At 47.0% G+C, this 10000-nt stretch overlaps 1 protein-coding gene across 1 annotated transcript in view; it reads left to right on the plus strand.

Moving 5' to 3' along the window:
* gabrd (gamma-aminobutyric acid type A receptor subunit delta) overlaps positions 1 to 10000 on the plus strand; it is a 26538-nt gene that overhangs the window by 4816 nt on the left and 11722 nt on the right. The gene's annotated exons all lie outside the window — the stretch shown is intronic.

Here is a 10000-nt window from a genome sequence, read left to right on the forward strand (position 1 = left end):
GGGGTTTCCACTATATCTGTAGGAGCATTCCCAGTCTCTAAGGCACAGATAGACGTGTGATGGGGTTTCCACTATATCTGTAGGAGCATTCCCAGTCTCTAAGGGACAGATAGACATGTGATGGGGTTTCCACTATATCTGTAGGAGCATTCCCAGTCTCTAAGGGACAGATAGACATGTGATGGGGTTTCCACTATATCTGTAGGAGCATTCCCAGTCTCTAAGGGACAGATAGACATGTGATGGGGTTTCCACTATATCTGTAGGAGCATTCCCAGTCTCTAAGGCACAGATAGACGTGTGCTTGGTCGATCTGAGTTGTGTGGTGTTTTTGAAGTTGTCGGCGGGGCGAGTGTGATCAGAGGGTGCGTTGTTGCGAACACACACTCATGCCAGCAGCAGGAGAGGATTCTGGGATGCCATTTGAAGTGCTGGTGCTGCTGCAGTAGCCGCCCGGCTGGTGCTGGCGCTGGTGCTGATCCGTGTCCGTGTCCATGTCTGCTGTCGAGTTTCTTTAAATATCAGACTCGTCTCCTCCGGTTCTCTCTGGGCACCCAGGGGCCCGGCTGAGCTGCCTGTGCAGAGCTGGGGAGAGCTTCAAAGCCTCCTGTTTGTTTTGCACTGCTCCTCAGACAGTTGTGGTTTTGTTATGAAGACCGCCCTACCCTCCACACACACACACACACACACACACACACACACACACACACACACACACACACACACACACACACACACCACACACACGCACACACTCGCACACACTCGCACACACTCGCACACACACACACACACACACACACACACACACACACACACACACACACACACACACCACACACTCTTTTCACCTGGGGGGTTCAACTCCTCTCTTTTCTTAAATCTTAAGATGAGAGTTTCTGTTCGAGTGAGAGAGTGTTTGTGTGTGAGAGAGATAGTGAGCAAAAGGGAAAGAGAGAGGAGTTGTGTGTGTGTGTGTGTGTGTGTGTGTGTGTGTGTGTGTGTGTGTGCGTGCGTGCCTGCGTGCGTGCGTGCGTGCGTGCGTGCGTGCGTGCGTGCGTGCGTGCGTGTGTGTGTATATGACAATGATGTCTCTGTGTGTGTGTGCATGACAGTGATGTCTCTGTGTGTGTGTGTGTGTGAGAGAGAAAGAAAGATAGAAAAGGAGTTTGTGTATGTGTGTGTGAGAGAGAGAGAGAGAGAAAGAAAGAAATAGGGAAATGGAGTATGTGTGTGTGAGAGAGAAAAAAAAGGAGGGAGAGAGAGAAAAGTAGAGAGAAAGAAGAGAGAGAAAAGGAGAGAGAGAGAGAGAGAAAGAGAGAGAGAGTTTATTTATGTCAGAGAGTGAGAGCGAGTCGGCCCCCCTCGGCTCTCCTGTGGTGGAGAAGAGGTTTACGCTCCCCTCACACAGGCACACACACACACACACACACACACACACACACACACACACACACACACACACACACACACACACACACAGGCACACTCAAACAGTTCTTCTGTCTGTTCGGTTCTGGCTGATTTAATAATAATAAAATTAATAGTAATATGCTAAAATATGACACCACGTCCTGTTTTGGTAGATTTCACACTGATTTTGATTGGCTGTATTGGGTGATGGCTTTCAGCAAATCAAAATGGCAATAAGTAACTTCTCTCTTATATTTGTGCAGTATATTATGGACAAAATGTGTGGCCTATGGAATAATGTAATATAGCACAAAATTATTATTATTATTATTAGACACACGCATAATTCTCACTCCATTCAGCACTTAATTCTCATTCAGATTGAATTCATAATCGGCGACAGGTTGTAGGGTGGTATTGTTGTTGAATAAGTGATAAATCTCTGACTTCACCCCAGTTCATATGTAAAGCATGTGTGATCCTGGACACTAGCCAGGAGATGCCTGGAGAGGAAGTAAGGCCAGCGAGCAGGTGCTTGAACACACACACACACACACACACACACACACACACACACACACTGGCCCTCAGATGTGGCAGCATGAGTGAGTGTGTGTGATCTTGATCAGAGTCGGTGGTGACACACACTTTGATGGTGTCATGTCGGAATCTTAGGGCATTTGCATGAGTTTGATGCGAGGCTCTTTCAGCGCCTGAGTGACAGCTCCAAGTGGGGAAAACATGTGCAGCTGCGCGCATACAAACCTCTTCTCTGCTTGAAGATGACACTGGGCTGCATCGCAACAGAGAGCCATGGAGAGGTATAAGTATCCCGTGAGGGAAATTTGGTCTCTGCATTTACTGTATCCCAATCTGTGAATTAATGAAACACACACAGCGAACACATAGTGAGGTGAAGCACACACTAACCCAGAGCAGTGAGCTGCCTTGCTACAGCGGTGCACAGAGAGCAGTAAGGGGTTAGGTGCCTTGCTCAAGTGTGTGTGTGTGTGTGTGAGGGGTTAGGTGCCTTGCTCAAGTGTGTGTGTGTGTGTGTGTGTTTGTGTGTGTGTGTGTGTGTGTGTGTGTGAGAGAGGTTAGGTGCCTTGCTCAAGGGCACCTCAACTGTGGATGTGGATGTGGGAGAGAGTAGTACTCAACCATTCCCCCTGCCCACATTTTCCCTACTGGTTCTTACTGGTTCCCCGGGTCCTATGTTCCCCACTTTATATGGGACCAGGGAACGTAGAACCCCTTTTTAAACAAAGGGTCTGATGCTCCCCCGCTTTTCCCAAATACACGTATGTATTGCGACTGGGGAACATAGGCCCCTTTTGAGGGAAAACGGGGCATATAGGACCCGGGGAACATAAGGGTGACCCCCATTCTGTAGTCAGTACAAAACCGTACATGCTAAGACTTGCACAGTCATTTCCAGTACTCTTATCAAAGGAAAGCCAGGCTTACGGCATCTATCTATTATGAGCACTAAAAGAAAGCCCAGATCAGCAGAAGACCATTCTGTGTGAATGTTGAAGAACTGCTAAAGGCTGCAATTTGTTAGTCATGAGAGGAAATCTGAGGCAGCGAGGAGTGTGTGAGGAGCAGCAGAGCCGGGGCTAAAATTAGCGCTGGGGCTAACTAAGAGGCAACGAACAGCCTCCTCCTCCTCACTCAGGCACAGACACGAGTGCGGAGATCTCTGCTGTTGTCTTCCGATTACTTGGATTCCATGGTTTTCAATACAACTGCCACATCTCCCCCCCCCCCCCCCCCCCCCACACCCCTGTTATATTGTTGTCAGTGCCGCTCAATAGAATGTGTTGTTTATCGAATGCCAGTGAGTTGAAAATGTTGCTGCTGGTGCGTGCGGATAAGAGACCAAAAGTGTCGGGGCACTCATGACGGGCCCCATCAGGCACACAGCAGCCTACCGTTCTGTTATGGTTAGCAGAGAAAAGCTAAAGAATAGCATTGTCATCCCTCAGTAAAAAGAGCTAAAGGAGAGATGAGATCACACTCTAAAAGATAAAGGTGCTTCAATGGCCCTACATTTCGAGATGGTTCGATGGAAATTCAAAACCATTCCGTGGAGGTTGCCTCAATGTGTCTTTTGAAGCACTGAAAAAGGTTCTTCTATGCCATCGCTCTGAAGAAACGGTGACCCCATTCTTTTTTAGAGTGTAAAAGTTCTCCTATGGCCAGTGATGGAGGTGAGGTGGCCAGTGAGCATCCTATGTAGGCTACTAGTGCACATATGTAGGCCACACAGGAGCTGATGTAGGCTATAGGCTGCTATTCAGAGCGCGTAGTCTGCTACCTTGAACCGTGACAAAAGCAACTTTTGTCTAAATTTAAACTGTTATCCACGTCATCCACATCCCTGTGCCTGCTAGACTATCAAATCTGCCTGACGACACAAATAGTTTGAATAGAATTGCTTCCCTGCTAGGTCTGCACACTTAATAGATTTTTAATTGAAATCACAGTTGGATTTAATACGATTAGCTGATCGCGGAGGCTGCAATTAATTGTGCAGCTTACGACTCCTGCCTTAATGATTAATCTTGTCACGTTTCTGATTTTGATATCCGCGTCGTTCTCCTTGTGTGACACTCACCTAACAGGAGCTAGGCATGCTCACCCATCAGAAGTGGCCCAACTTAAAGAAGAAAAAAAAGTAATATTAAACGACACCAAAAGTCCCAATATCTGTCAGAAAAATCTAAAATAGATATTTTCCCCAAATTGTGCTGCCCTATCCGCCCTGTATTATCTGTTTGCTGGCAGCACAATGTTAGAGGGGCGTGATGAGTGCTGTTTTCCTGATGAAGTGAGTGCTTAGTTAATGGCACCTAAATGGCACGGCACAGCATGTGCTTTCTGCAGAATGGCAAAGGTGCTCAATTAACTGTGCTTGCTTTGTACATCTGCCTGTCAGTGAGGGCTGAGAAAGGCAGTCCTCAAAAACAACAGGACATTAACACAGGAGCCAGTACAGTCCTCAACAACAACAGGATATTACTGTAACACAGAAGCCAGAGCAGTTTGAAACAACAATAGGAGAAACCAGAGCAGTCCTCAACAACAACATACAACAGGATATTACAGTAACACAGGAGCCAGAGTAGTCCTCAACAACAACAGGATATTAACACAGGAGCCAGAGCAGTCTGAAACAACAGCAGCATATTAACAAAGGAGCCAGAGCAGTTTGAAACAACAACAGGATAACATAGAAGCCAGAGCAGTCCTCAACAACAACAACAACAACAGGATATTAACACAGGAGCCAGAGCAGTCCGCAACAACAACAACAGGATATTAACACAGGAGCCAGAGCAGTATGAAACAACAGCAGGATAACATAGAAGCCAGAGCAGTCCTCAACAACAACAACAACAACAGGATATTAACACAGGAGCCAGAGCAGTCCGCAACAACAACAACAGGATATTAACACAGAAACCAGAGCAGTCTTCAACAACAACAGGACTGCCAGAGCAGTTTGAAACAACGTTAGGATATTAACACAGAAGCCAGAGCAGTCTTCAACAACAACAGGATATTAACACAGAAGCCAGAGCAGTCTTCAACAGGATATTAACACAGAAGCCAGAGCAGCCCTCAACAACAACAGGATATTACTCTAACAGAGCAATTTGACACAAGCTCCATTATTTCAGTTGTCTCTGTTTTGGGTCAAGTTTGTCATACTAAATGTGTCTTTGATTTGCTTATGAACAATTTAAAATGTTTTGCATTTGACATTTTGAATAATCTATTATACATTTATTTTTTAGTATTATTTTTGTTATCTTCATCTACTGAATAGAGCGGTTTTAAATGCACCATACTGCTGCTGATTGTGGTTAGGATCAAATGTGTCAGATTAAATGAGTACTGTGTCAGCTAAATGCTCTAAATGTAGATGTAGATGTGTCCATTTGATAGTCGGTGTCATTTTTAATCCGCAGCTGAGTTTGAGCGAGGCTTGTTTGTGTTGTGTTGTAGCTGTCAGCTGGTGATGTTGTTGGTTGTCGCCCACGGCAACTCCCTCTGAGCTTCGCCACCCCCACTCAACGCAACACTTTTGTCTTCTTGTGCGTGTGTGTGTGTGTGTGTGTGTGTGTGTGTGTGTGTGTGTGTGTGTGTGTGTGTGTGTGTGTGTCCGCGCGCATTTGCCTTTGTTGTGTGGATTTACATTGGTGGTTGTATATGAGTGTTTTGGATTTTAATTGATGGATTTTGTAATACTATGGCTTAATGAAGGCATTAGTGGTAGTAGTGCTATGGCTCTAGAGGGGTAATAGTGGTAGTAGTGCTATGGCTTAATTAAGGGCATTAGTGGTAGAAGTGCTATGGCTCTAGAGGGGTAATAGTATGGCTCTAGAGGGGTAATAGTGGTAGTAGTGCTATGGCTTAATGAAGGGCATTAGTGGTAGTAGTGCTGGCTCTACAGTAGAGGGGTAATAGTGGTAATACGTTTGCTCACTATGCTCAAAACAGCCCGCCTACACGATGCAGCATTCTCCTACACTATTTATTTATTTATTTGAAATATATAATTTCTCTTTTTAGGCTACTTGTTCTAACTGATGATGTGAAGCACATTGAACTGCTGTGGTAAGAAATGTGCTATATAAATAAAATTGCCTTGCCTTGCCTTACACGGTGGTCAGAACAGCATTCTCCCATGGTTAAAACAGCCCTCTCCTTCACGCTGGTTAAAACAGCCCTCTCCTACACGATGGTCAAAACATCCCTCTCACACGGTGGTGAACACAGCCCTCTCCTACACGATGGTTAAAACAGCCCTCTCCTACACACTGGTCAAAACATCCCTCTCACACGGTGGTGAACACAGCCCTCTCCTACACACTGTGCATTTTTCTTCTCATCTCACTTCTTTCTCTGCCATCATGGTCATGGTCAGGTCAGCTCTGTTCTGTTCCTGTAGTCATTTTTGTCGTCCCAGACGCGGAGAGACTCCTGACAGTAATCGATGGCCAGTGGTGGGGGCCTTCTACTGTAGCGGCGTTTAGGACGCTGAGGGGAGAGGCTCTGAATCAGGGCTCCAGGATGGGGGGGTTATCGGGGGATCACAGGGCAGAAACCTCCGCTCTCACACAGGACTCAATAACCTGTGAGTGTGTGTGTGTGTGTGTGTGTGTGTGTGTGTCTGTACGTGTACGTGTGTGTGTGTGTGTGTGTGTGTGTGTGTGTGTGTGTGTGTGAGTGTGAGTGTAAGAGAGATAATGGGTGTCATTTTGTTTAATAGGTTTTATAGATTCACATTTGTGCCTCTTGAACATCCCATATTTCTAATAGTCAATTCTCCATTGTGTTCTTTCTCGCTCTGTTTTATTTCTCTCTCTCTCTCTCTCTCTTTCTCTCTCGCTCTCTCTCTCGCTATATATATAAAGAGAGAGATCTTGATCTTTCTCTCTTATGCCCACACACACACACACACACAATTTCAACAAACTCAAGTGTTTGATGTCAGCAGCACGATGTTGAGCTCAACACCTCTGCAAACACTGACACAGTTGCCGCCGGGCTACATATCTTTCCAACAGCTGTATGCTAATGACCATACAGGAAATAGTGATAGCAACACTGACTAGCAACAGCGCCCCAATTCCCAATCCCACCGCATCTCTCTCTGATCCGGGTTATTTCCCGATCCCATCCCATCTCTCTCTGATCCAGGTTATTCCCCGATCCCACATCTCTTTCTCTCTCTCCCTCACTTGCTTCCTGTCCCTCTCCTATCAGCTTAAAGACATGATAAGCCAAAAAACAAATGAAATTGAGCTGTAAAAGCTGTTCTTACCCTCCCAAAGAAATTGATTTAAAGGCACACTATGTCAGATTTTCACCTTGCACAAGCCAATTTGATGATAAACAAACTTGTAATAGGCGAATAGTTCAAATAGCATAATAGATGCTTAAATAGATGTAGCAACTTGCTACTGAGAAAACCAGCCATGCAACTTGAAGAACGGCAGCAGGGGTGGGTTGGCGAATGGATGATTTGTCTATATAGTGGACCAGGGTAACTGTGGGCTGTTAGGTTAGTGTGTGTAGTGGATTAGCGTGCGCTGCGGGTTAGCGCACGTAGAGTGTGTGTAGCGGGCAATGTACATGCTGTGGGCTAACGTGTGCGGTGTGTGTAGCGTGCAGGGTATACTGTGCGCTGTGGATTAGCATGAACGGTGTGTGTGTGTGTGTGTGTGTGTGTGTGTGTGTGTGGGCGGTGTGTGTGGGCCGGGGTGATTGTGTACTGTGGGTAATTGCTACACTAATATTTTAATGTGGTGGTCGCGGCCTGCTAATGGATGGATGTGAGGCATTTGGGCTGCTGTTGCGGTGGCATTCGTTAGCATACTGATGCAACTCCAGCTGTTTGTGGGGCATCATTAAGGGTGCGGACAGTGGAGGCTGCTGCTGCTGCTGCTGCTGACTCCAGCACTTCTTACAACCCCATCTAGCCGCCGGGTGGGAAGTGTGTGTGTGTGTGTGTGTGTGTGTGTGTGTGTGTGTGTGTGTGTGTGTGTGTGTGTGTGTGTGTGTGTGTGTGTGTTTGTCTGTGTGAGGGAGAGAGCATGGCAGCATTTGTGCTGTACTATGTAGAGTTAAAATGCTTCAGTGTGTCTGAGTATGTGCATGCCTGTGAGGGTGTGTGCATCTGTGTGTGTGTGTGTGTGTGTGTGTGTGTGTGTGACTACCTGTGTGTTTTTCAGCAACCCTAGGCTGTGTGTCGGGTGTGTGTGTGTGTGACTACCTGTGTGTTTTTCAGCAACCTTAGGCTGTGTGTCGGGTGTGTTGTCGGGTGTGTGTGTGGAGTGTATGTCGGGTTGTCTGGGCTGCTCCCGCCGGACCCTCTGGGTAGAACACAGAGCCCCCTGGTGGCTGTTGTGTGTGTGTGCGGCCCCAGCCCGGCTACCCGGCCCAGTGTGTCCCGGTCTCTGTGTTTAATCCATTATGTGTCAAATCACGTTAGGGTCCATATTAACAAGGCCCTTATCCCTGCCGCAGTAATGGGTTTCATTTCGCCGAGATTGTAGCACATTAAAATGGATTTAATTTGTGGGAGTCAGTGGAAGTGATTGAACTGGGCCACTGGAGAGCGAAGGGGACACGCACGGGGACGCTGCTTCTGAGGGGAATGAAATGCAAGTGACACGTGTGTGTGTGTGTGTGTGTGCGTGTGCGTGCGTGCGTGTGTGTGTGTGTGTGTGTGTGTGTGTGTGTGTGTGTGTGTGTGTGTGTGTGTGTGTGTGTGTTTGTGTTTGTGTTTGTGTATGTCTGTCTGTCTGTCTCTCTTGCTCTCTCTGTGTGTGTGTGTGTGTGTGTGTGTGTGTGTGTGTCTGTGTGTGTGTCTGTGTGACAGACTTGGTTTCCTTGTTAGGAAGAACCCCTGGCCTGAGAGTGACGTCTCTCTGTGTATGTGTGTGTGTGTGTGCGCTCCTGTGTGTGCTCCTGTGTGTGTGTGTGGAACTGCCTGAGAGAGTGAATATGTAGATGAAGTCCTTCTGCTCCTGCCAGAGCATGTGATGAGCTGCTGATGTAACCTCTCCAGAGCTTCTCCTCTTCAGCCATCACACAAAAAAACACCAATGGAACGCACACACACACACACACACACACACACACACACACACACACACACACACACACACACACACTCACACATGACACACACACACACACACACACACACACACACACACACACACACACACACCTCATCGAGAGCGAAGCGAGAGCGATCCCATCTCCTCTCCTCTCCGGCTGCTCCGTGTCTCATTAGGGTGTGTCCCTGTGGAAGACGTGCAGGGGGAACTGAAGTTCACCGTGTCTTTGTTTCCCCGGGTCAATGATGAGCGACACTGGAGACTATGTAGGTTCTGAGATAGAGATTTCCTGGTTACCGAACCCGTTGGAATTAATGAAGTGGAACTGAAGTCAACTGTGTCTTTGTTTCTCCAGGTCAATGATGAGTGACATTGGAGACTATGGGCTCTTCTCATTCGTCCTTTTATCTATACTCTCTTCCCTCCTTCCTCGATCCTCCGGCTCATTCCTGATCTATAAAATAATGACAGGGCGGCAACAATGGGATACTCTATCCAATGTTCTTTATAGATCAGTGGGAACGAGCCGGAGGACCGAGGATTGAGGATCGAAGACAGACGTTTAGAAGAGCCTTAAGTAGGTTCTGAGATAGAGATTTCCTGGTTGCCAAGCCTGGATAAATTAATGAAGCGTTACACCAGTTCACTGTGTCTTTTCTCTCTCCAGGTGAACGATGAGCGACGTTGGAGACTGTAGGCTCTTCTCAATGTCTCTCCTTGGTCCTCGATCCTCTGTCCTCCGGCTCATTCCCACTGATCTATAAAGAACATTGGGTAGACTATCCCATTGTTCCCGGCCCATCATTCTTTATAGATCAGTGGGATCAAGCCGGAGGACCGAGAATGGAGGAGAGACGTTGAGAGGAGCCTTACGTGTTTGTTTCTCCAGGTCAATATTGAGCGACATTGGAGCCTATATAGGCTCTGAGATAGAGATCAATTTAACA

Source organism: Sardina pilchardus, chromosome 7 (genome assembly GCF_963854185.1).
Source record: "Sardina pilchardus chromosome 7, fSarPil1.1, whole genome shotgun sequence".
Lineage (NCBI taxonomy): Eukaryota > Metazoa > Chordata > Actinopteri > Clupeiformes > Clupeidae > Sardina > Sardina pilchardus.